The following is a 21,073-nucleotide window of genomic DNA, read 5'->3' on the forward strand; positions in this document are numbered from 1 at the left end:
CTGAAAGCCATGAATGTCGGGGTTCTGGCGTAGTCTGAACAAGAAAGGTTCTAAAGCAAGATTGAAAAGAAAAGGCGAGAGGGGGCATCCATGGCGAACTCCTCTGCCAAGGTTAAAATAGGGAGAAATTTGACCATTAGCATAAACTGCAGCCCGCGGGTGAGAATACAACAATGAAACTAGGAAAGTAAATTTAGGTCCAAACCCAAACCAACCGAGGGTATGGAAAAGATAAGGCCATTCAACCCTATCAAATGCCTTCTCAGCATCCAGGGCTATCGCTGCAAGGGAATGTTGGAAATGGGATGATTTTGATAATATGTGAAATAAAAGCCTGGTGTTGTCAGTGATGTAACGACCTTTAACAAAGTCGGATTGTTCTTCTCCCAAGAGGTCAGAAAGCAAATGATCCAGCCTTATCGCCAGTGACTTTGCGAAGATTTTGTAGTCAATATTAACAAGGGAGATGGGTCTGTAGTTTTTACAATGTTGCACATTTTTCCGGGTTTGGGTATTAAACAGATGTGTGCATCTGAGAAGGACCCTGAGGAGGCACCTAAGTCAGCAAAGGAATGAAGAAGGAAGTGCAGTTTCGGAATCAATAACTTGGAAAAATTAAGGTAAAACTCAACGGTAAAACCATCTGGGCCAGGAGCTTTATTAAGTTGAAGATGTTGGAGCGCAGTGAGCAATTCGTTCTGTGAGATGTCAGTCTCCAAAGAGGAAAGATCAAGAGGGAAATGTGCAGGTGTTTGAATAGTTGAGAAGAAATGTGTGAGAGAATGAGGAGAGGGTTGGGTGTCATAGGTGTATAAGGTCTCGTAGAAGTGGGAGAATGTAGCCAGGATGTCCGCATCTTTGTGTTGTAAGTGTGCATTTGTGTCATAGACAGACTCAATAGTCATCTTGTTATGCTTGACCTTCAGGTAATTGGAAAGGATTTTCCCAGCTTTATTCCTGCCACCGTATAACTTAGCACTTGACTTAAGTAAATATAAAGAAGCATCTTCAGTAGATTTTTCATTAAATTTAAGCTTAGCAGCGACCAGAGCTGTCAGACTGTCGTTAGAATGCGAGGTGAAATAGGCGCGTTCCAATCGCTTAATGTCAAGAAGGAGGGTTTTAGTGAATTGGCAAGCAGTCCTGCGTTTCTTTGCGACATAAGAAATAATGAAGTCGCGCGCAGCTGCCTTGAAAGCGTCCCAGACAGTGTGCTTCGAAATGGGCGGGACATCATTAAACAGAAAAAACTCATCAAAAAAGGCAGTGAAGGAAGTGGAAAACTTGGGATCCAAGAGGAGGGCGTTGTTAAAACGCCATCTCCTGGGCCCGTCAACTGTAGGGAGCACATCAAGGCTGACTACAACAGGGGCATAATCCGAGAGCAGAATCGGATCGATTTCCGCTGCATGAAGCGTTTGAGCAAGATCATGGGAAACAAAAATGTAGTCAAGCCGTGATTAGGAACGATGACAAGGTGAGTAAAAAGTAAACTCCTGCACAGTCGGATTGCAGAAACGCCAGGAGTCAACAAGCTTATGTTGGGATATAGCTTGGGTAAAAAGTTTGTGCGATTTAGTGGGGACATAGGTAGCATCAGATTTCCTATCCAGAAACGGAACAAGAGGTTGATTACAATCCCAAGCAAGGATGAAATTGTCATCCATGAATTGGGTGATGCGGGGAAAGAACTCAGCCCAAAAAAGGGGTTCTCCATTGGTGGGGCCATAAACATTAAGAAGAGAGATTGGAACACCTCTAAGCGACAGTCTGACATGCGTCCATCTGCTATTATTATCAGATTCTTGGGAAATGATTTTGAAAGGGAGAGACCTGCGACAGAGAATTGCAACACCATTGCGTTTACCATCACCTTGCGAATAAAAAACTTCACCCACCCAACCTCTCTTAAGCTTGTCAGATTCTATGTCAGAAAGGTGAGTTTCCTGAAGAAACGCAATGTCGACATTCAATTTGGCTAGATGAGATAAAATGTGTTGACGCTTAATTGGGGAATTAATACCCTTGACATTCCAAGAAGTTAAATTCAAGGACATAACATGTACAGTAATACAATAAGTTCATAACAAGTGAAACCAAAGTAGAAACCCATGAATGAGAAAAAATTAAGAGAAAAGAAACATACAATGAAAAGTAAGAGAGGGGAGAGAAGGAAGAAATGAACAAGAAGAAAATAGTGTGCATAAAGAAAGAGTAAAATGGAAATGAGAGAAGAATGCAGGAAGGTCAGAAGGAGATGAAAAAGAAAATAAAGAAAGGTACAACCTGAAAGGAAAATGTTATGATTATTCCACAAGCAAGGAAATTGAAGCACACAAGAAGGGTAAAGGAACATAAGAAAACGAAGGAAACGGAAAAAACAAAGGAGGAACATACCTACAAGAGGAGGAGACGAGAAGGAGTCGGGGGGGGAAGGAACCACAGAGGTAAGGCAACACATCCAAGAAACTGGGAAAGGATCCGGTGAAGGCAAGGAGGGGAGATAAAAGAGAAAAATGGCAAAACTATATCAAGAGAGAGCAAACAATGAACAACTGTGTAAACAAAAATGAGTAACAGTCGAGAGAACAATGTGTACGCGGACAAGAGAAAAACCAACATAGTGAAAGTCCTTAAAGAACGAAGGAGGAGAGTAGTAGCAACAAAACGGAGAAACTGCTTAAAGATCTAGGAAAACAAATTGCAGTGACAATAAGAAACACAGACACTGGTCAGCCAGGAGCAGAGGAAGAGGGTCCAGATGAATCCATGGCAGAGGCCTTATGCGCATTGATGAAACTCTGAAGGTGTACAGGATCTTCATACGTGGTAGTCTTATTATTGTAGGTGACCTTGAACAGGCAAGGATGATATAAACCATATCTCGCTCCCATCTCACGAAGCTCCGTTCTCAAGTTCAGGAAAGCCTTACGGCGGTTAGCAGTGGCCTTAGCATAGTCCTGAGCAAAAAACAGGGAAGAACCAGACCAGGACAATGTTGGCGAGGACTTGGCAGCCGACAAGACCTTCAGAAGATCAGTATATTAAAAAAAATAGAGAATGACACACCTGGGCTTCTGCGAGGGGGAAGTCGAAGAAGGTGGTCGCCCCAATCGGTGTGCACGTTGGATGTTAAGGGTTGTACCCTCTGGCAGACGTAGTAGCTTGGGAAGGAAAGATTTAAAGAAGGTAAGAGGATCCGAGCCCTCAAGTCCCTACGCCAGGCCATAAATGCGGAGGTTATTCCGCCTGTTTCTATTTTCAAACTCCTCCACCTGTCGCTGAAGAGCAGATACTTGAGAGTTCAAATGAGATACTGTGGAGGAGGTTTCTTGGAAATATTTAACAGAATGTTCAACTGAGGCCACCCTAGTTTCCATTTGCGACCAGTTATCCGTGAGGTTCTGAAGCTTGACATTAGTTTCTTCCGTAAAAGGGCGTAGAGATCTGATTTCCTCCAAGAAAGGGCGGAAAGACCTGATCTCGTCCAGTAAGAGTTCCATAGACACAGGCGAGGACTGTTTAAGAGGCATGGGGGAGATCCTTCTTCAATCTCTTGGAGGTAGTTTTTCCCAGAGAAGGTTGAGACGGATCCATTGTTGTATCAGAGCCAGACGAGGTGAGGGAATCTTCCAGTTTAGCAAAGGCAGAAAAGACTCTAGAGTTCTTGATAATAGCAGTCTTAGTCTTGCGAGACAGGTGCGATTTAAGCGTGGCCCTAAAGCGAATACTTGAGTTGACTGGAAAAAATAGTGCACAACAAGAGCCACAAAAATAGAGGAGTAGATACGGACTAGAAGCTGCAAAATCACTTGGTGGTGACAGTGTGCATTGACCATATGCAGAATGGCTGACAAGAGTAGGTTAAACGCACAAAGTAAAATTTACAGACTGAGAAGCGTGCAAATAAAAAGCATACGAAGGAGAGGGGAATGGCCGGAAGGCATCTCCAGCAACAATGAATGAGGCATCAAAATTGTATCCAAAAGGTATAAAGACCATGCTAGTAGCCTTTCCACCTCCGTACGCAGCAAAGGCCAGTTCAAGTGAAAAAACACATCAGGGGCGTTTTGGTGTTCCGAAAAACGGGGTAGTTAATCACCCAGTCTTCAATGAAACTAGATCCAGTGCTGAGCGGTAGTAGGTGAAGGGAGAATAGCCCTCATTAGCCAAAAAAAGCTCCTACGCCATAGTAATGAGGAGAATGAGGACGTATCTGAAGCCTCACAAAATGGCGGTCGGGAGCGTTCAATAGCGCGGTGACAGGACGGAGCAGTCTTGAAGAGGAGGAAAAGCACACTAGCTACCAAAAAGGTGCTAGGGGGGGCCCCATAAAAGCAGAAATGCTCCGATTGTTAAAGAAAGTCAATCATAGACAGAGCTCCGGTAAGAAGGCTTGCGTTGCGCGGCATCGCAAAATGGCGGCCGCACTCGGAGCTGAGATGAAGCAACTTACTTCTTCAAAGTTGTCCGTCTCTGAGTAATGCAGCACGATTCCAGGGACCGCGCAGGAGTCCAGAAGCGTTCCAACACGAAGACATGGCCGCGGAACAGGAAAAAAACGGATTGTAAACCGTATGTCACTTGGAACCCTAGCAGAGCCTCACTCGGGTGCCACCATCACCACCGGGTGCCAAGCCACGCCCCGGATAGGACCCTATTGTCATTTAATTTTAGCAAACATTAAACACATATCATATTTGATATCTTGATTTTCCTAACCAGTGGGTCCACCTCTTGTCATCCTGAAATATACGGTGTGGATTATGTTTTACAGATACATGAATTGCCGACTGTTGGATTGAAAGATAATAAGGAATTAAGGAATTAAGTACTGGGATATGGGTATGGATTACTTTATAATAATACCTATGTGTGTATTGTACACTATGGTTGTAAATGGTTGTATGGATAATGATTATTATGATTAAGGTGCTTGCAAAAATCTATGTTTTACTGTTGAGGACGGAACTTGATTACGACGTATTAGGTAAGTCATAACTGGATGAATTGGTGGCTGTGGTCGTTTATTGGAACGTGTCCAGTTCCCACCTCAAACTCTCTTTTGGTGAATTAGACTTGGCACAACAACTTTAATGTCTATTAGAGCCTTACAACCTGAAGATAAATGTGTACCCTCTTTTTATAGATTATTCATACCTTTTTATTCTTTACAAAAGGAACCCTATACTCTCTTCATGTGTGATTAACCACAAATCACAAACCTTTGTGACTTTTCTTCACTTTTTCACAACTTCACTAACTTTAGTGGGGTAGGCGAATTAAATAGTGGTCGTTGTTGCTTATATATTTTATATATTTCATATTTTTGTAGCACTGATGAAGTAGGTGGAAACTATCCACGAGCCGAAACACATGTTCAATCTGTTCAGACTGGCTGTGTTATTACCTAGTTGAAATTCCTGCTTTTGGAATGAAACAAACAAATGATCAAATCTAGGCACACTGGATTTACTTTGGAATGGACATTTGCTGAGGATAAGATTTTTTTTGCTTGCCCTGCATGATCTGTTGTACTGCCATTGCTTCTCCTATATGCCCTATGTGGTCAGCTTGTGCCCCTGCCTCCCTCTCTGGTGCCCTCTATTGTCTTAGGCTATGCCCCTAACCCTTTCTTTCTGTCCTCCATTGCCATGTGCGTGCTCTGCCCCTCAATTCTTTCTCTCCATGTTTTGGCGTGCTGCCATTGACCATCTATCATATCTGTGTGGTTAATTGAATGCCCTATGGGGTGAACTTGGTGCCCTGCTACCTACCTCATACCCTCCATTGCCCAAGTCTGTGTCCCTACCCTGTTCTGCCTGCCCTCATTGGCCCGTTATGCTACCACTGCTCCTGCCCTCCTAAAAAAATGAAAAAAGCGAAGGAAAATGTGATGTTACAGTCAAGTGTTGGAATACGGTAAAAACAAAAAAAACAAAATTCAGCAGTTATAGCTACTGAGCTAACTTTAACTTGTGCCCTGCCAAGCTCTGCTTATGACCTCATATATCTCACCATTCATGAGATCTAAAATGACATAATTGATGGCATCACTGATGACATGTGCATCCAGCAATGATAGATGTAAAGACTTCCTTCAAAGGGTGATTTTATGACTATGAGACAGAGAAGATCTGATTCTACTGTGGAATGGAGATTTTCCAGGAGCTCAAGGACTTTTTCTATTTGTTAAACAACACCAATTTTAACACCAAATTGATTGTGGAATTTAGCCAGGCAATGTTTAAAATACTAATGCAGCACGCAAACAGTAATAAAGTGAAAACGCAATGAAAGAATAATGCAACAAAAATTCTGAAAAATAGAATACATTTTAATAAATTATTTGATGGCAAACAGCACAATGCCAATCAGTAGAACCTAAGCTATATAAATGTAAAGGTTTGGAAGAAATCAAGCGCAAACTAAAAAGTGCCACCCTCAGTTATCTATTTGTAGACAATCAGGTCGAAGTCGCAAGTTTAGTGTGACCACGATGGAGCATGGGCCGGATACAGGACAGAGTTCAGCACACTGACAAACAATGACATCCAAGCAATTAAACTAACCTTTAATGCTGGCCTAGTGATCCTGTTAATTAATATCTATGCTAGGAGCACAAGGGGGAAGCACTCATAAGTTTTAGTGGCTCTGGAGCAGCTCCTTGATACCCTTCCAGAAATCATCAAGGTAATCGTTATGGGTGATTTTAATGTTACATTTGAGCCACTCTCCTTAGAGGATGTTTCTTGGGTTGAGGCAGAAGATAGGAACTGGATGGTTCCAACGCTTGAGCTAATGCCAGTCAGGAAGTGGACCAATGTGATTATTCAGATGAACAGTATCTCCATCGAACGTGGCCTAAGGGCCCTGAACGGCCGTACTAAAACAGATAGGCTAGGCTTGCCAACCTTTGATAATGGGTATTCTGCAAGCAGAATTTACTATATATTGGCAAGCCTGAGTCTCTGGTCACTGGTGGATGACATGATGATCATTGAACGGATGGAAAGCAATCACAACCCGCTCTGTTGTTCTTTGCTTTTATCCAATTCCCTCCTTGACATACATCACGGGGACAGTAGCTATATCGGGGAGGTTGTTCAAACCAACGACTTGAGGAGACTCAAGTGGGTTCAGGTTAAAGAACCTTCTACCCTCCTTGACAGTATAGCGCAAAGTTTGCAATGTGCCACTAGAGAGCTTGAGAGCAATGCATTGCAGACAGGTGCTCTTGACAATTCAGGAAACACCCATACTGCTTTTTTTAACTATTTACGCACTTTTTTTAAAAAAAAAGGTAAGAAACCCAAATTGCACACGCAAGTTGAGTGCCACTGGTATAATGACGAATGCCAGACTGCACGTGAGGTTTTAGGGAAAGCGATCAAGGGGGTATTCCAACTAAAGTACGTGCAGCAAGATCACTTTATAAGGCAGCACAACTTCGCGCTAAGAAAGTATGGGAGGATCAAAGATGGACTGACCAACGGGTGGCTTGTGCTTCTATGGACCCCAAACTGTTTTGGAATACGTACAAATGGTCAAACAGGGGCCAGGCTGAGCGCCCTCAGAACCATGTTTCTGTTACCGCCTGCGTGAACCACTTTAAACCCCAGTACCCGGCTACACCCTTGGAGGTGGAAGTTGAAGTTTTAAACATGTTTTTCCAGGGAGAGACCTTTACCTTGAGGGAGGTTGAGTTAACACTGGGTTCCATATTACCTGGGAAAGCGCCGGGGCCTGACGGCATACCGGGTGATATTTTGTTACATGACAAACCTACCTGGTCCTATATATCTTTCTACTTTCCAACGCAATTGCCCAAGGGGCACCGGTCCCTGCATCCTGGAAAGATGCTGAAATCGTTCCAGTTTTCAAAAAGGGGATAAAGATTGCCTGGGGAACTACAGGCCAATTAGTCTTATAGACTGCTCCCAGAAAATAATCCGAAGGATGGTGCTAAACAGACTCCAGGGTAGGATTGAGGAGTTCGGTATTTTAACACCTTTTCAAGCCTGATTCAGAACTGCCACAAGCACTATCGACCAAGTTTTCCGATTTATTTGAATTTACTGGAAGCAAGTCAGTCTGGGTAAAGGTAGCCTTTATGCTGCCTTCATCGATCTTAGGGCGGCCTTTGATCTAGTTCCCCGGCAGAAGTTATGGTTTGTCCTAAAACAACTAGGTCTTCCTTTGGATCTTTTAACCCTCATCCGCAGACTCCATGAAGATAACAAGGCCCAAATCAGATGGGGGGGACAAGGGGAAGTCACGGAATCATTCCCGGTGGAACGAGGTGTTAGACCGGGCTGCTTCTTGGCCCCCACCTTTTTCATGCTATATATCAATGGAATAGCGAATTGTATGAGTAAAAATCCAACTGATGCCCCTACATTAGCAGATGTCAAGGTACCCATCCTGATGTTTGCCGACGACACGTTGATTCTCTCCAAGACCCCGTCTGGACTTAAGAAAACCCTTAAAATTTTTGAGGACTTCTGCAGAGAGAGGGGATTGGAGGTCAACGTGTCCAAGACAAAGCTAATGGCATTTAACGCACGCAAGGCAAACACGAGTGGCTTTGCCATGAAGGAGGGCCCCTTGGAAGTAGTCAACGAGTTTATGGTTGACTACGGTCCCACTTCATACTAGACAGTATGAAGTGGGACCGGCAAATCGATCTAGCCTCACTTAAGCTGAGACAGATAGCGGGGGCTCTATTCCAGGAGCACAATCGCTCTCTGTCTAAGCCTATCAGTCCCGCCCTTGAAATCTACAATCTGAAAGCCGTTAGTTCAACTTTGTATGGCTCAGAGATATGGGGTTGCGAGAATCTTGTTGCCCTTACCCTGGCAGAGAATAGGTTTCTAAGAAATTTAATCAGACTTCCCCAGAGCTTTCCTATGTGTCCTTTTTATTAGATCTAGGCAAGAAGCCCATTGCAGCCACAGCCAAATTGCGTCCCCTCCTGTATTGGAGGAGACTGTGGACCACTCCTGAACTTGTTGGCTATGCCCAGGGCTTCTTAGACATTATTAAATTAGACACATTACACCAAATTAAATGGCTCAGGGTAGTCAGGAATATTTTAGGGGAGCTAGGTCTGTCAGCATTATGGATTGACCCTGCTAAATATGTATTTCCATCTAAATCAACCTTGAAGGCTAAGTTTTGGGAATTGTTTTCATTGAATAACGGTAAACAACAAATGTCTTCCTCCCTCTCGAGCCGTTTTTGGACCACAAATTTGTCCCTAGGCTGGAACTATACTGGGATGCAATTATGAAGCCTTTGGATCGTATATTGTATTTTCAGTATAGGGTGGGGTCTTTACCAGTTAGATCTTTCACCCAGAATTGGTCTCCACACTCGCCAGCAGGGTGCCCAGGATGCACTGCTAGTATTGAGACCCAGTGTAAGAATTGGCTTTTGTAGTCTGGTCTGCCCTGTTCCCATGATGCACTGGGCCAGGGACAGACTAATTTGCATACAGCCAGGTTCTGAAACTGGGATGGTGCAATGAGCTAAAAAACGGTGTTGGATCTAGCCCTGATCTCTTGACTGGGTGAGAGTACTCTGCTTAATTCAGAGACTCTGTCCATCACCACCCCTTGTTGTAAATAATTTTGTCCACCCTAAGCGTGGAAGGGTATACTCAGATGTGAGTCCCTTGCTCATTGCACCATCAGGATTCAAGCAAGCCGGGCCGAAGACGCCTGAAATGGCAGAAACCGGTCCCCGGAAGCTTGTTTCCTTCCCAGTGTAAGAATTGGCTTTTGTAGTCTGGTCTGCCCTGTTCCCATGATGCACTGGGCCAGGGACAGACTAATTTGCATACAGCCAGGTTCTGAAACTGGGATGGTGCAATGAGCTAAAAAACGGTGTTGGATCTAGCCCTGATCTCTTGACTGGGTGAGAGTACTCTGCTTAATTCAGAGACTCTGTCCATCACCACCCCTTGTTGTAAATAATTTTGTCCACCCTAAGCGTGAAAGGGTATACTCAGATGTGAGTCCCTTGCTCATTGCACCATCAGGATTCAAGCAAGCCGGGCCGAAGACGCCTGAAATGGCAGAAACCGGTCCCCGGAAGCTTGTTTCCTTCCCAGTGTAAGAATTGGCTTTTGTAGTCTGGTCTGCCCTGTTCCCATGATGCACTGGGCCAGGGACAGACTAATTTGCATACAGCCATGTTCTGAAACTGGGATGGTGCAATGAGCTAAAAAACGGTGTTGGATCTAGCCCTGATCTCTTGACTGGCTAAGAGTACTCTGCTTAATTCAGAGACTCTGTCCATCACCACCCCTTGTTGTAAATAATTTTGTCCACCCTAAGCGTGGAAGGGTATACTCAGATGTGAGTCCCTTGCTCATTGCACCATCAGGATTCAAGCAAGCCGGGCCGAAGACGCCTGAAATGGCAGAAACCGGTCCCCGGAAGCTTGTTTCCTTCCCAGTGTAAGAATTGGCTTTTGTAGTCTGGTCTGCCCTGTTCCCATGATGCACTGGGCCAGGGACAGACTAATTTGCATACAGCCAGGTTCTGAAACTGGGATGGTGCAATGAGCTAAAAAACGGTGTTGGATCTAGCCCTGATCTCTTGACTGGGTGAGAGTACTCTGCTTAATTCAGAGACTCTGTCCATCACCACCCCTTGTTGTAAATAATTTTGTCCACCCTAAGCGTGGAAGGGTATACTCAGATGTGAGTCCCTTGCTCATTGCACCATCAGGATTCAAGCAAGCCGGGCCGAAGACGCCTGAAATGGCAGAAACCGGTCCCCGGAAGCTTGTTTCCTTCCCAGTGTAAGAATTGGCTTTTGTAGTCTGGTCTGCCCTGTTCCCATGATGCACTGGGCCAGGGACAGACTAATTTGCATACAGCCAGGTTCTGAAACTGGGATGGTGCAATGAGCTAAAAAACGGTGTTGGATCTAGCCCTGATCTCTTGACTGGGTGAGAGTACTCTGCTTAATTCAGAGACTCTGTCCATCACCACCCCTTGTTGTAAATAATTTTGTCCACCGTAAGCGTGGAAGGGTATACTCAGATGTGAGTCCCTTGCTCATTGCACCATCAGGATTCAAGCAAGCCGGGCCGAAGACGCCTGAAATGGCAGAAACCGGTCCCCGGAAGCTTGTTTCCTTCCCAGTGTAAGAATTGGCTTTTGTAGTCTGGTCTGCCCTGTTCCCATGATGCACTGGGCCAGGGACAGACTAATTTGCATACAGCCAGGTTCTGAAACTGGGATGGTGCAATGAGCTAAAAAACGGTGTTGGATCTAGCCCTGATCTCTTGACTGGGTGAGAGTACTCTGCTTAATTCAGAGACTCTGTCCATCACCACCCCTTGTTGTAAATAATTTTGTCCACCCTAAGCGTGGAAGGGTATACTCAGATGTGAGTCCCTTGCTCATTGCACCATCAGGATTCAAGCAAGCCGGGCCGAAGACGCCTGAAATGGCAGAAACCGGTCCCCGGAAGCTTGTTTCCTTCCCAGTGTAAGAATTGGCTTTTGTAGTCTGGTCTGCCCTGTTCCCATGATGCACTGGGCCAGGGACAGACTAATTTGCATACAGCCAGGTTCTGAAACTGGGATGGTGCAATGAGCTAAAAAACGGTGTTGGATCTAGCCCTGATCTCTTGACTGGGTGAGAGTACTCTGCTTAATTCAGAGACTCTGTCCATCACCACCCCTTGTTGTAAATAGTATTGAGACCATGGCACACATTCTTTGGGTCTGCGGTACTTATGCCGCCCCATGGCGGGTATGGCTTTTACCAATCTGTAAGCTGCTTGGTACCAGGGAAGCGACGGAGGCAGATCGAATTCTGTGAACAGACACTTCATTGCCTATTGTACTAGCTATGGTGAAATTTTTAGGTTGGGCATGGACATTGAGGGCGCGACAAATTGCACATTGACCCTGGTTAGTCTCATTAACTTTTTATGGTTTATATGAATTATGTACATGGAAATGTTTTATCCTTTTAATCTTTGTTTTATCGGTTTTTAAGCTTGATTCCATTTCTGGACTTTAAATGAATTTTTGTACGATATCTGTTTTAAATTATGAGGGTTATGAACTTTTGTGGTTGTATATGCTTTTATGATTGTGAAAATCGAATGAAGCTTTATGAAATGACAAAGTACCTTGTGGGCAGGGTATCGAGATGCAAAGTTCTTGTGTTGAGCTGCAAGGGCCATTTCTTGAGGAGGCATCAATGAGGAGCTGCAATGCGAGGTCCAGCGTTGAGATGTGTCACCCAGCCATGGAACTGATGTAGCCATTGATTAGAGTTTGCAATGTAAGGTCCTGCTTCTTCATTGAAGAAGCCACTGGGACTGTAAAGACTGGTGTTATGATGCAGGGCTGGTATTGGCGTTGAGCTGGTTTGGTGTCAAAGGAGTTGCCAGGGTTTGCAAGGACTTGTGCTGCAATGCATTGGTGCAGAGGTCAATATGTGTTGAGCTGGTCCAGTGTTGTGGCAAGCAGCGTCGTGCTGCTTCGAGTTGCGTCGAGATGCGTACAGTTGCATCAATGTCGCAGAAACCTGTTATGTCCCTGTGGCTTGAACAGGGTGCAAGCCAACTGACCCTTGGAGAGTCTCTGGGGTCCTGTGTCCATACAGGTTGTCTTTATTCAGCAGGGCGGCTCACAGCACCTGAAGGGTCCTGGCACAGCATAAGCATGCCTTGGGCAGCAAAGCAGTTATTGGTCAGCACAGCAGGGCTTAGGTAGCAGGATAAACTTCACAACTGGGCAGTTCTTCTTCATGGTAGAGTGCACTGGTACAGCAGTGATCTAAAGAGTTGGGTCTGAGGGTCCAATATTTACAACGTGTGCCTTTTTGAAGTGGAAGACATTTCTAGTGTTTCACTTTGAAGCAGTTTGTAATTTCCTGCCACCACGGCCTGGCTCAAGCCTGCCTTCAGGCACAATGGACTAGTGTGAAGTTATTTGTGTATGAGCAGGGTTCAGCCTATTGATGTGTAACCGGGGCTGCGTCATGCTCTACCCCGTCCATCGTGCCTGATATGACACATCAAGGCACACCAAATACCTTTATTGTGTGCCTGCCAGAGAGGAATATATAAAGACTTTCACATCAAACCATGTGACCCAGGATCAGGCTGCATTCACTAATTAGCTTAGGACAAGTAAATGTCAACTTTCTAAAAGTTGCCTTTTCAAAATTGTGACTTAAAATCCAACGTTATCATTAAAGAGGATTTTAAATTATAATAGCTCAGACACAAATATGACGTTCCTATCTTCTCCCAATCAAAGGTTAGCACGTATTAAATGTAATAAGATAACCCAATTTTATCCTATGGCAGAGGTAGACCTCACAGTAGTAAAAAAAGAATTTGCGAGTTTTTAACTACCTAAACATGTAAAACATAATGGTACGTGTCCAGCCCTTTTAATTACAATGCAACTGACCTTTTAGCTGCCTATGGCCTGCCATACGGCTGAGTTTTTTGTAATGTAAAATTTAGTTTTTAGGTTTGGCAAGGAGGATATATTATCAAGTCAAATTGCCAGTTTAACACTGCATACAGGGTGGAAGGGCAGCTCTGGGGCATGTTTTAAGTCGCTACTTAAGTCGATGACGCAATAAGTACTGTAGGCCCACTAGTAGCATTTAATTTTGAAGCCCAGTGTGTATGTTTTTTTTAACATTATAACCTAATGTGAGTGTCGGGCGGTTATTAGGCTGCTGAAGAACTGGGGAACAAGAAAAAAACAATCTTTTACCAGGATAGGAACACTACGAGATGTGATGCAATACTTTTCTCACCATACATTCAAGCCCTGAAGAAGTCTCTCAGTAGACGAAACGCGATGGCTTTGCTTTATGGAATTGTGGAGTAAATCCATTGATGAAAAAATAAAGTGAAAACTGCAGTTGAAAACATATACCACAGGAGTTGGACAATTCTTCTTCATTATGCTGATAACTTGTGGATTGCAATATGACAAAGTAATATCTATGTACAAGAGTGCTGAAACCTTTTTGCAGTGCGATTTGTTGTATGACTTTGTCCAACGTTGTGGGGAGTATAGGGGGAAGCGCTCCCTGGTTCCGTGCACCTTTTGTTATTTTAGGACACAATTCATTTTCTTGTGTGCTGATCTAAATAGCCTCTGCCCTCTGTTTGTGTGTTTTGCAGTGTATATGGTATACCACTTTACCAGAGGCTTATGAGTAAATTAAATCAGATGTAAAACATTTTTACCATGTTTTAGGAAGTGAGCACACACATGTTAGCACTGATAATCAGTGTTAACATCCACAGAGCTTTCAGGGCAACAAATACAAAGTATGCAAAATAGGAGTTGTGAATGAAAAATTTTGTGGAAAGACCACTCTAAGGCAGACAGGTCTAACAATCAAATTAAAAATAAACTCCAACACAGACATATGGGATAGCTAAAGATGAGCTGTTATTTAGGTCCAGGGTGATGGACTATCCCTTCAAAGTTCTAGAGATTTCTGAGAAGAATCCAGAGAATCTTGTAAAGAAGATGTGTTTTTATAATTCAAGAGAATGGTGGACACATAACAAAATACACAGTGTAAGACTAATGTGGTTAGGTTTTTACATCTTTTTCTGAAAAGTCAAATAATATTTGTAAGATGATGGCAAATCATTGGGACATTTTATTGAATAATAACTCTTTAACCTCCCATCCGAAATTGACTCTTTTAATAATGTAGCGCAAGGCTAAAACTATAAAGGTAAAGCTGTGAAACATTTTCTACATGAAGATAGTATACAAACTTAGGCAAATGAAAAATGTAGCTTTTATCTCTGTAAAATGTGCAAAGCTTGGAAAATAGTTAAACTTTGTGGATTGTGAGGTCCTGGACACAAAGAAAAGGCATTACATCAACAAATACATAACACAAAAACCCAATTTAAAAGCGTAAAATATAACATGCCCCTGTACTAATGGAAACATAGGCAATTTTACCTTCTAGAAGATCAAAGTGCCATAACGCACAAAGACCCCAAATATACCGTTGCAAAGCATTTTAAACGGTGCCATCATTAGGATAGAATAACGGCATCCTACTTTGGTGTTGACTGAATGCTTATGAATGATAGAGATGGGAATAGAGAGTTGGTGTTGCGCAGGCTAATGCCTGGATATATTATTAGACATGAAGACTTGTGAGGCAGATGAGCTTAATGTTGGGGAAGAAATGTAGGTACACTTACCAGCTTAAGATGTATTTCGAGTTAGGTTTCAGATTTGCTCCTGGTGATATATATTTAGCTGTTATAGTAAGTCTTTTCCTGTATTTATATGAGTGGTTTTTACTTCAAAACCTTTTTTATTTTTCCGATTTTCTCTTTCTCATCCCCTTTTTAAGGCGTGCTATACTTTCTCTTATTAACTCTCACTACTTCTTCTACAAGTATCGAAATTAGATAATAAGTGAATCTATCCAATTTCAAGTGTACCAACTGAGGTCAGATTCACAGTGTTGCCGCGTGAGGAATTGGACACACTAGGAACATGGCTGGATTAAGATATACAAATATATGACAACAAGAATTTGTGTGTTTTTAGAACTTTGTGCCATCCAATGTGACAGAGGATAAATGAGGTTCAGATGCATATTTTTGTATTTTGATGGCACCAGAATGACAAACAGGAATTAAGTGCCTTAAAATTCCATCTAAATATTAAGAGGAATGTAATGAAACATTTTAAGAAGTATATGGTCTCTGATGCCCTGATGTTTGTAAAGGTATTTGTTTTTGCAACATTTGTACTATGCCATAGACCAGTAGCGGTCGGTGGTGGGAGTAGCTGCCGGGCGGTGATGTGGGGAGGGGGAGGGGCAAGGTGGGGGGTAGTAATCTTTGGATTGCGGAAGAGTACAGGTAAGTAAACATATAAATAAATAAAAACAAATGTTGTTGCGTGCACTGCATCGCATTTGGAGATGCAGTGCACGCAACGAAATTCGTTTTATTTATTTATATGTTTACTTACCTGTAAACCTCTGTAATCCATAGATTACTACCCCCCACCCTGCCCCTCCCCTCCCCACGCCACCGCCTGGCAGCTACTCCCACCATGGACGGTACTGCCATACACTATCAGAGGATTGAAATTCAGATGTTATTAATTATGTTGAGGAAGAGAATGATGTGGCATTACACTATGTAGGTTTTCACAATTTGGGCCTGATCCACAAAGGTAACTTCCACTTTTCAGTACATTACACTTTTGAGTAGGTTTACTACTTTTGGCTTTTTCACAACATCTGAGTGTAAGCTACTACTAAAAAAAACAGTTGTAAGTCCACCATCACCTATGGCCTACTACTAGTTTTGTAACACTAGTTACAATGCCCCAAACAAAATAATGGAGGCATAAAATTAAAATAGATCACCCTGGGAAATAATGCTAAACTAAACTATAGTTAAAATTGTAAATACATATAAATGAAAGTAAAAACATATACAAACAGTGCATATTTATTATTTAATCATAACATTTTGTAATACTCTATTTTGAATTTCAAGAAGCACTGCCTGGCCCCGGGAGCCTGGAAACGCTTGCCTGCTGCTTTTGTTACATGGGGCCGATATTTCAGCATAGCTGGAAAACTGTCCTCCAGTAACAAAAACGGCCCCCACAGCTGCAAAACCAGGCCCCACCATTCCAGCTTCCCGGGAAATGCCTGAAGTCCGGCCCTATAAAACAACATACACTTTAAAACAATGGTTCAATGGTTGGCACAAAACATACTTCAGAGAGTGAATGTGCCACGATCCAATACCAATGGTGGGTGGAACTAGGCATATTTATTACACTATAACAGCTCCCAAAACAAGGGAACATTGCAAATGACCGGCCAAATTTGGCAACAATATATCCTAGCAAGGATCCTACTGCAACATTATTGGACTCATTTGAGTATAAATGAACTGTACCACAACAGTTAACATGTTAATTGGCCCTTATTTATATATATATATATATATCTATATATATATATCTATATATATATATATATATATATATATATATATATGTATGTATTCACTGAAGAAACCATAGGTTTCAGGCCTTATATAGCTAGGAATCAGCATTTAAAAAACCTTTGAAATTCACTGAAAAAACCATAGGTTTCAGGCCTTATATAGTTAGGAATTAGCATTTAAAAAAACCTTTGAAATTCACTGAAAAAACCATAGGTTTCAGGAGTTATACAGTTAGGAATTAGTTTTTAAAAAACCTTTGAAATTCACTCAAAAAACTATAAGTTTTAGTGGTGTTATAGTTAGCTGGACATTCTACTCATACAAAACCAATGAAATTGCTCCTATATAGTTAGTTGTACTAACTATATTTCGCGCACCCGCAATCCACTGCTAATGATGTCACATATTAGATCATTCATGACATGGTCAGTGACATCACTGATGACATCTCAAATGACATCACTGATGACATCACTGATGACATCATCCACGTGACAATCACATACACCTTTTCATACACTATTACAATTTTTCATCACTGTTTGTAAAATACAGAGTATCATATTTAAATCCATTGTCACAGCAATACAAGTATCTAAAAATCCACTCAGTGATTCATAGATGTATACACACATCTAATCACTTATCTATGGATTCACTCATACATGCTGTCAATGAACAATAGAACACTATCAAAAATACTTATACATCTATATCGACATTAAACAACAGCACGCATCCTATTCACATATGAAGTCATCCTACTCACTTATGCAAACAATGGATCATACTTACATATTTACTTAGCAAAACATTTATACAAACACCACTTCTTCCATTCATTTAGATAGTAAGTCATACTTAGTGAATTATAAAATCATTATTACAAGTATACAGTTTTATCCATACAGTCACTCACACAATCATTGTGTCTTATGTATACCTATTTATATACAACAACTGACACATACACTGCCTTTTATTTTTCTAGTTTGTTGGACCTGTACCTTTGAGAAATATATTTGCTCATCACCACACCCATAAAGAGATTCCCTCACCCAAACTGTTAGAACATGTAGTTTTAACTTCATATATCTACTGAATCAACTATTCACACATCTTTGGACAGTCACACCCCCCCCACCGAACCACACACACTTTCACACTCCCATACAAATACTCAGTTAATTAATCAATAACTAATATAGACTTTCACATAGCTAGTAACCAACTGTAGAATCAGTTTACACAACAACTGACAAAGTGATAAGATATTCACATAGTTTTGTCACTATCCACTATAGTTAGTGAGACATTGTAAATTGGTCAAGTAAACAGTCAATTACACTGCTACTAAATCCTCCATCCAAATTTGTATTTATATATATCCACTCATTCTTCAATGCAGATTGCTATATATATAATGCATATTTAAATAACGAAGCGAACCACATTCACTGGATGATGTCATCAGTGATGTCATCAGTAATGTCATTTGAGATGTCATCAGTGATTTCATCAGTGATGTCACTGACCATGTCATGAATGATCTAATATGTGACATCATCAGCAGTGGATTGCGGGTGCGCGAAATATAGTTAGTACAACTAACTATATAGGAGCAATTTCAATGGTTTTGTATGAGTGAAATGTCCAGCTAACTATAAGACCCCTAAAACTTATAGTTTTTTGAGTGAATTTCAAAGGTTTTTTAAATGCTAATTCCTAACTATATAAGGCCTGAAACCTATGTTTTTTTTCATTGAATTTGCAAGGTTTTTTAAATGCTAATTCCTAACTATATAAGGCCTGAAACCTATGGTTTTTTCAGTGAATTTGCAAGGTTTTTTAAATGCTAATTCCTAACTATATAAGGCCTGAAACCTATAGTTTTTTCATTGAATTTCGAAGGTTTTTTAAATGACAATTTTAAATGTATTAATTGTTATTTATTTTATACTGATTTACTACATTTTTGCAGGCAGGTGTTCAGAGGGGACCCCCCCTTTTTACAATGTTCTGCAGCGCAACCCCTGGTGCGTTTGCAGAGGAGGAACTAATTCCCCTTGCATACTGGGGGTCCCTGGGGGGCAACTAGCCCACCAGGATCCTCCAGTATAAGCCAGGGAGCTGCATTACAGAGAGGTGTAATGAGGCCACACCCTTTTTTACACCTCTCTGCAACGCAGCCCCCGGGCGTGTTTGCAGAGGGGGAACTAATTCCCCTTGCATACTGCGGGTCCCTGGGGGCCAACTAGCCCACCTGGAACCTGCAGTATGCACCAGGGGGCTGCATTGCAGAGAGGTGTAATGAGGCCACACCCTTTTTTACACCTCTCTGCAGCGCAACCCCTGGCGTGTTTGCAGAATAGGAACTAATTCCCCTTGCATACTGGGGGTCCCTGGGGGCCAAGTAGCCCACCAGGAGCCTCCAGTATGCGCCAAGGGGCTGCCTTGCTTTGCCCCGGGGGCGGCGGTCCCTGGGGCAGTGTTGGGGGGATTGTGGACCCCCCACACTTCTTTATCACTATGCCGCCGCGATTTGGTCCCCCCGGGGGGTAATTTTTAAAAAAACAGACCAGGTTTTAAAAAAATACTGTGGGCCTTTTTTTGTCCTTGTGGGACCTCCTGGGCAGGCCTAGGGGGTCAGGGTGTATCTACCCTGCCCCCTTTTTGTGATCTTCACGTTTGTTTTTCTGCTTTCTTGTGCCTCGGTCTATCTACACGCACACATATATATATATATATATATATATATATATATATATATTCACTGAAAAAACCATAGGTTATAGACCATATATAGTTAGGAATTAGCATTTAAAAAACCTTATTTTACTCACACAAAACCATTGAAATTCCATATATAGTTAGTTGCACTAACTATATATCGCGCACCCGCAATCCACTGCTGATCATGTCACATATTACATCATTCATGACATGGTCAGTGACATCACTGATGACATCACTGATGACATCTCAAATGACATCACTGATGACATCACTGATGACAACATCCAGTGACTGTATGTTTCTGTAAAGTTAAAATATGTCTTACATATTGAAGAATGAGTGGATGTATAAGTGTCTGGATGAAGGATTTAGTAGGTGCGTGACTGACTGTATGAGTGAGTGATTAAATGTGTCTCACTGAATGCATGGGTTAGTGACTAAACTGTCTTAATTTGTGCATCATTATGTCTGTTGTTCTGTAAACTGCTGCATGTGTTGATCATTAGCTATACGAGAGGCTATATGTGTTATTAATTGGTTGCCCAAGTATTTCTATGGGAGATTGAGTTTGTGTGGGGGTGGCTGGAAGGTGTGTGACTCTATGCATAGATGTGTGAGCAGTTTATTCACTAGGTGTATGAGTTCAAGAGTGCATGTGGAAACAGCTACATGGGCAGTTGACTGTGTGCATGAGTGTATTGATGAGTGAATGGATATCTCAATGCTACATGTCATAGTAAGTACATATGTAAAACACAGTACATGCGAGAGTTGGCATATATAAATAACTGTGCATGAGAGCCACTGAATGAGTGAGTGGTTGTATCGATCATTGTGAACTTGTATCAGGGATTGTATAAGAGAGTAAATATGTGTTAGTATATGTTTCAATAAGTAAGGTGTGTTTAACTGTATAGTTGAAGAAATGGAGGTGAGATTGTTTCTTTGCATGACTGACTGGGTGTGTGAGTAACTCCATGGATGAGTGGCAGTGTGTGAGTGTCTGTATACACTGAGTGTATCTAAGGTTATATTAGAGTCTGAAGAGGTTTATCGTATTAGCACAAGAATGATGTCAAATGAGATGTCATCAGTGATGTCATCAGTGATGTCATTTGAGATGTCATCAGTGATGTCATCAGTGATGTCACTGACCATGTCATGAATGATGTAATATGTGACATGATCAGCAGTGGATTGCGGGTGCGCGATATATAGTTAGTGCAACCAACTATATATGGAATTTCAATGGTTTTGTGTGAGTAAAATAAGGTTTTTTAAATGCTAATTCCTAACTATATATGGTCTATAACCTATGGTTT

This window comes from Lissotriton helveticus, chromosome 3_1 (assembly GCF_964261635.1).
Source record: "Lissotriton helveticus chromosome 3_1, aLisHel1.1, whole genome shotgun sequence".
Taxonomy (NCBI): domain Eukaryota; kingdom Metazoa; phylum Chordata; class Amphibia; order Caudata; family Salamandridae; genus Lissotriton; species Lissotriton helveticus.